This window comes from Ovis canadensis, chromosome 17, assembly GCF_042477335.2.
Source record: "Ovis canadensis isolate MfBH-ARS-UI-01 breed Bighorn chromosome 17, ARS-UI_OviCan_v2, whole genome shotgun sequence".
Lineage (NCBI taxonomy): Eukaryota > Metazoa > Chordata > Mammalia > Artiodactyla > Bovidae > Ovis > Ovis canadensis.
The window spans coordinates 57,216,447-57,223,544 of record NC_091261.1 but is presented as its reverse complement, the minus strand read 5'-3'; the positions used below and the strand labels follow the sequence as shown (position 1 = coordinate 57,223,544).

The window sequence follows — 7,098 nt, the reverse complement described above, 5'->3', positions numbered from 1 at the left end:
GTGGGACACAACTGAGTGACTGAGCTTTACACCATCAGAGTTAGTTAGTTAATTGATTAGCCTGTTTGTAGAACATGTAGGGGGCCTCAGCATAATATCATAACTTACCCATTCATGTACTTGTTTATTGATTCATTAATTTCATTCTTCGCTTACTTATCTCTGGAAAATCTCCTGGCTTGAATTATTCATTCCTTCATTTGTTCGTTTGTTTGCTTGCTTACAAGAGGTAATGTACACACGAGGCATATGATTTAAAAGATATTGTAGGGTGGGGACGTCCCTCGTGGTCCAGTGGCTAAGATGCTGCATTCCCAATGCAGGGGACCTGGGTTCGATCCCTAGTCAGGGAACTAGATCCCACATGCATAGCTAAGAGTTTGCATGCCACAACTAAAGTGTTCGCATATCACAACTACGACCCAGCACGGCCAGATTAAATAAATAAATATGTTCCTTAAAGATATTGAACAGTGTGCAGGGGAAAGCAAACCAGACCTTCTTCCCTGTTGCACCCGCACCCTCCGCCTAGGGAAGAAAACTACTTATTACCAGGTAGACTTTTGTGTCCCTTTTCAGGATGGACCCTGTGTTCATGATTTTGTATGCTTGTATAAGAGAGAAAGAGACAGACAAATGGACAGACAGATGGGCAGACAGAGAGAAATGCAGTATACTATGTATACATGTCCCAGTGTTCTCACCCGGAATGGCTCTGCCCCACAGTGACCTTTGGCAGTGTATGGAGACTCTGTTCATTGTCACAACAGGAGGTGGGCAGCCATTGGCATCTAAGGGATGAAGAAATCAGGATACTGCTCAACACCCTAGGAAGCACAGATCAGTTCCCAGCAAAGAATGGTCTGACCCCAAACGGCAGGAGTCTTGAAGTTAAGAATATACGGCTTTTATTATTATTATTATTTTACTTCTGAAGCTATCTGGACTATTGTTCCTCAAACAAGTTAGCCACAGTTTTGGAAACAAAGGTTGGAGGAATTAGCTGCCTCAGCAAAGCCCCAGTTCCTTCACCTGGCCTCGTTTACAAAGATGAGTGTAGAGTGGGAGAGGAGAAAGTTTAAAACTCACTGCATAAAAGGAGCTTAATTGTGTTTTTGGATCACCAGCACGGCTGTCAGTATGTGTAGTCTGAATGCACAGATGAGTAATTCACTGTGGGTGGGAAATGTATGAAATTAAATAAAATGTCCCATAAACTGTTCTTTCTTCAAATCCGAAACCCCCATATGCTCTGGAGCATTGATTAGAAACTGACTGAGCGCCGCAGAAGAGGTTACAGTTGCTAGAATCCTTTGGACCCCAAGGAAACAGTGTGAGTTTCAAAGGAAATTTTCTATTTTGGAAACAAAGGTTGGCGAAATTAGCTGCTTCAGTGAAGCCCCTGTTCCTTCACCTGTCCTCATTTATAAAGACGAGTTATTAAAATAAATAGAAAGCTTGCCTGGCTTTTTAAATGGTGAGGCTCGCCACCCTCCATAAAAGACGTTAGAACACACATCACCAACAGGGTAGAAGGTGTTTCAACTTCATCAAAAGCCTTGAAAAGGAGGACATCCTTTGTATCCATGCTTTCGGAAGTTTTACAGGACTGGTATTTATTTTAAATCAGAACTGCTCACAAAGCGAACCCCCTTTACACAATGCATAGGACGGAGCCATCCTAGAGATGACCTCTGCCGTTCGAGCCTGGACAGAGATATTATTTTTATAGAAAAAAAAAAGAGGATCTCTTTAATCAGCTTTAAAAAAACATTGTGAACAGTCACTTCTCTTATTTAAAAGTTTAACTTTACTTTCATCAATTTATAATCAGAGTTCCTCTGGTATGTTTGATTCCTGACAAACAAGGATAAAAGTCTTGTGCCCCCATTGCTAATGAGATGATAAAACAGCAGGGATCAAGTTTTTAATTACTACAGGCAATGCACTGGAGAGGTAGCGATGATATTTTCTATTGCATGTCTAAGTTGTAACTTCAGGCTTATGACAGTCCTGCTGTGCTCCGCTGCCTTTGATGATCAGTCATTTTTGTCTCCTGAGAACACACAAAAATTTCTGAGCTGGGATCCTGGGGGGCTGGCAATTATTGGCCTAACCTGGTGCAGGTTCCCCTCTTCAACTAGGATGCTCAGTAAGGATCCAGGATCTTAATGCCTGCCTTTATCCCAAAAGGGAAATTGGACATTCGAAATGGCTGTGAACTTTCCTACTCAAATGATACCCATTCTCATTCCACCAGCATGGGCTTGCCATTAATAATGAAATGTTTAATTGAGTGGGGAGATTTCTAGTGCATATGTTTTCCCTTTCTTTTCAAAGTCGTGCTTGAAATTTTTTTTAAACCCATATTTTTATATGCTTTTGTATTTGGCAGTAAGCTCTTTCAACACATTCCTCACAGTATTCTCTTTGTTGCTGCAGACAGTTGATCACTGGTATTTTTAGAGGTGCCATTTGGGATCAGATGTGTGTCGCATCAAGGTCACATGCTCTTACCCTGATGGAAATGGAATCTGGAAGTGGATTCCATTAATTCTTCATTTCACAACACACACACACACATCCCTCTGGACAGGCAGGGCGCTCTACCAAAAAAGCTTTTTCTTTATTTTTAGCCATAAAAACTAGAGCACAGAATTGATTGGATTTGTGGATGATCACTAACCCAATCTGAATCCAACTAACAAGTTTATCAATCAACTACCCAGTTCCTCAAACAACCAATCCTTGATCACTCAGAGTGTCTCTAAATTGCAAAGTAAGATTGTGTCAGTATCAAAAGCATTGACTGAATCTACCAAGTGGTTTAAACTTCTAAGACTTTGAACCATAAAGGTAAAAAATGAATCTTCAGCTCCTATATTGGGAAAACTATAAGGGAAGAGAGATTTAGAAGTAGTAAAAGTAAATGGACTTTCCTTTGGTCCAACACCTCTTCGAATCAAAATGAACTGTATCTATTAGAAATTCCACTTTTATTAATATGACTTATTATGGCCTATATATGTGAAATAAAAAGTCCAGATGCTTGCAGTTATTTTTCTTTTTGGAAAAAGGAAGTTAAAGGTGTTTTGATTGCATAATTTTGTGGAATACAGAATTCACATTGCTTGTATTAATCAGGACGGACCAAGTGTTGAAATGAACAGTGCAGAAGCTCAGGGGTTAAATGCAATCGATATTTCTTTCTTCTTTCTGGAGTTTGTAACTTTAAAATTTTTATTGAAGCATATTTGGTTTATTGGGTTAGCCAAAAAGTTTGTTTGGATTTTTCCGTATCTAATGGAAAACATGAACGAACTTTTTGGCCAACCCAGTACAGTCATGTGTTGGTTTACACTGTGCAGCAAAGTGGGTCAGTCATACATATACATATATGCATTCTTTTTAAGATTCTTTTCCCGTATGTCATTACAGAATATTGAGTAGAGTTCCCTGTGCTATACAGGAGGTCCTTACTGTTTATCTATTTTATATGTGTGTATATGTCAATCTTAATCTCTCAATTTAACCCTCCCCCTATTCTCCCCTGGTAACCGTAAGATCGGAGAAGGCAATGGCACCCCACTCCAGTACTCTTGCCTGGAAAATCCCATGGATGGAGGAGCCTGGTAGGCTACAGTCCATGGGGTCGCTAAGAGTTGGACATGACTGAGCGACTTCACTTTCACTTTTCACTTTCATGCATTGGAGAAGGAAATGGCAACCCACTCCAGTGTTCTTGCCTGGAGAATCCCAGGGACGGGGGAGCCTGGTGGGCTGCCGTCTATGGGGTCACACAGAGTCAGACAGGACTGAAGCGACTTAGCACCAGCAGCAGCAATCATAAGGTTGTTTTCTATGACTGTGAGCTTGTTTCTGTTTTGTAAATAAGTTCATTTGTACCTTTTTTTTTTTTTAGATTCCATATATAAGTGATATCATATGATATTTGTCTTCCTCTTCTGACTGACTTCAGGCTTCCCCAGTGGCTCAGTGGTAAAGAATCTGCCTGCAATGCAGGAGACTTGGTTTCGATCCCTGGGTCAGGAAGATTCCCTAGAGGAGGAAATGGTACCCTCCTTCAGTATTCTTGCCTGGGAAATCCCATGGACAGAGGAGCCTGGTGGGCTACAGTCTATGGAATCACAAGAGTTGGATATGATTTAGCAACTAAAACCAAACCACCATCTGACTTACTTCAGTTAGTATAACAATCTCTAGGTTCTGCCGTAGGGCTGCAAATGGCATTGTTTTGTTCTTTTTTATGGCAGAGTAACATTCCACTGTATATATGTACCAAGATGATGTTTGTTTCTTGTTTGTGGAAGTCCATGTGGATGTAACTGCAGTCTTATGACAGTCTGGGCAGTGGTCAGTGCTCCTGGGCAGCTCTCCCCAGGACCAGTTCCTCCAATCCAGTAACAGTAGGATTCTGGAATCTTCACATTGGCTGGCAACAGAGAATGGACTAGTTTGAAGACATGCCGAGGGCTTCAGAAGCCATTCCCAGAAACACTTCTGGTTTTACTTTGCCCACCTTCCATGGATCAAAAGAGATAGCAAGGCATCACTCAGATGCAAACAGACCCAGCAAGAAAATGATTGTTTTGGCTGGCAAACTTAAGATACTTTTCTGCATTAATTATAATACTATTTTACCCATATAGGTTGCATTATAGTTGTCGAGAGATTGATCTTATCTCATTTCATCCTCATAGTCTTGGAAATTAGCCAGAGTCTACTATTATTTACAGATAAGAAAACTGAGGTTCAAAAATATTAATTTTTTGTTAGAAGTCAGACACCTTACTCTAAGAACTAAAACCAAATGTTGGTTTTCTTATTCCTCTTTGATATTTGGTCTATCATTCTCTCAGCTTGACTTAGGAAGTCTATTGTCCTTCAGAAATAGTTATTATAAGGAAATCTAAGATTCAGGTAAATGATACCAAAAGACATTTAATCCTCTGCATAACACAACTTGACGTAAAATTGACCATAAAATTCTAGTAATCTAAAGCAAAGGAGAAAAGGAAAGATATACCCATTTGAATGCAGAGTTCCAAAGAATAGCAAGGAGAGATAAGAAAGCCTTCCTCAGCGATCAATGCAAAGAAACAGAGGAAAACAATAGAATGGGAAAGACTAGAGATCTCTACAAGAAAATGAGACATACCAAGGGAACGTTTCATGCAAAGATGGGCTCAATAAAGGACAGAAATGGTAGGGACCTAACAGAAGCAGAAGATATTAAGAAGAGGTGGCAACAATACACAGAAGAACTATACAAAAAAGATCTTCACTACCCAGATAACCACGATGGTGTGATCACTCACCTAGAGCCAGACATCCTGGAATGTGAATTCAAGTGGGCCTTAGGAAGCATCACTATGAACAAAACTAGTGGAGGTGATGGGATTCCAGTTGAGCTATTTCAAATTCTAAAAGATGATGCTGTCAAAGTGCTGCACTCAATATGCCAGCAAATTTGGAAAACTCAGCAGTGGTCACAGAACTGGAAAGGTCAGTTTTAATTCCAATCCCAAAGAAAGGCAATGCCAAAGAATGCTCAAACTACTGCACAATTGCACTCATCTCACATGCTAGTAAAGTAATGCTCAAAATTCTCCAAGCCAGGCTTCAGCAATATGTGAACTGTGAACTTCCAGATGTTCAAGCTGGTTTTAGAAAAGGCAGAGGAACCAGAGATCAAATTGCCAACCTCCACTGGATCATGGAAAAAGCAAGAGTTCCAGAAACCAATCTATTTCTGCTTTATTGACTATGCCAAAGCCTTTGACTGTGTGGATCACAATAAACTGTGGAAAATTCTGAAAGAGATGGGAATATCAGACCACTTGACCCACCTCTTGAGAAACCTATACGCAGGTCAGGAAGCACCAGTTAGAACTGGACATGGAACAACAGACTGGTTCCAAATTGGGAAAGGAGTACCTCAAGGCTGTATATTGTCACCCTGCTTATCTAATTTATATGCAGAGTACATCATGAGAAACGCCGGGCTGGAGGAAGCACAAACTGGAATCAAGATTGCCAGGAGAAATATCAGTAACCTCAGATATGCAGATGACACCACCCTTATGGCAGAAAGTGAAGAAGAACTAAAGAGCCTCTTGATGAAAGTGAAAGAGGAGAGTGAAAAATTTGGCTTAAAGCTCAACATTCAGAAAACGAAGATCATGGCATCTGGTCCCATCGCTTCATGGGAAATAGATGGAGAAACAATGGAAACAGTGGGTGACATTATTTTTTGGGCTCCAAAATCACTGCAGATGGTGATCGCAGCCATGAAATTAAAAGATGCTTACTCCTTGGAAGGAAAGTTATGACCAACCTAGATAGCATATTAAAAAGCAGAGACATTACTTTGCTAACAAAGGTCCATTTAGTCAAGACGATGGTTTTTCCAGTAGTCATGTATGGATGTGAGAGTTGGACTGTAAAAAAAGCTGAGCGCCAAAGAATTGATGCTTTTGAACTGTGGTGTTGGAGAAGACTCTTGAGAGTCCCTTGGACTGCAAGGAGATCCAACCAATCCATCCTAAAGGAGACCAGTCCTGGGATTTCTTTGGAAGGACTGATGCTGAAGCTGAAGCTCCAATAGTTGGGCCACCTGATGTAAAGAGCCAGCTCATTGGAAAAGACCCTGATGCTGGGAAAGATTGAGGGCAAGAGGAGAAGGGGATGACAGAGGATGAGATGGTTGAATGGCATCACCGACTCAATGGACATGAGTTTGGGTAAACTCCGGGAGTTGGTGATGGAGAGGGAGGCCTGGCGTGCTGTGATTCATGGGGTTATAAAGAGTCAGACACAACTGAGCGACTGAGCTGAACTGAATTGAAGCTACTGATCTGAACTGAAGCTACAGAAATCATCCTCGGTTTTAATGTGCCACTTATTCACATAATTTGAAGACTACAAACTTTAGTAAAAAGTATAAACAGAGAAAATCAGTAACCCCAGCTGCTGAAGTGATGTATCTTGAAATTCATTTACAAATCTTATACTATTGAGGACCATATTAGCTTTAATTACTACATGGCTTACAGTTACATAATCTTAGTGACTGTG

At 40.6% G+C, this 7,098-nt stretch overlaps 1 non-coding gene across 1 annotated transcript; it reads left to right on the top strand.

The window, feature by feature from the left end:
- The first annotated feature begins 280 nt into the window (after positions 1 to 280).
- TRNAG-CCC (transfer RNA glycine (anticodon CCC)) lies at positions 281 to 353 on the top strand. Its single transcript has one exon. It is a non-coding gene; the product is annotated as a tRNA-Gly (tRNA).
- Positions 354 to 7,098: the final 6,745 nt, after the last annotated feature.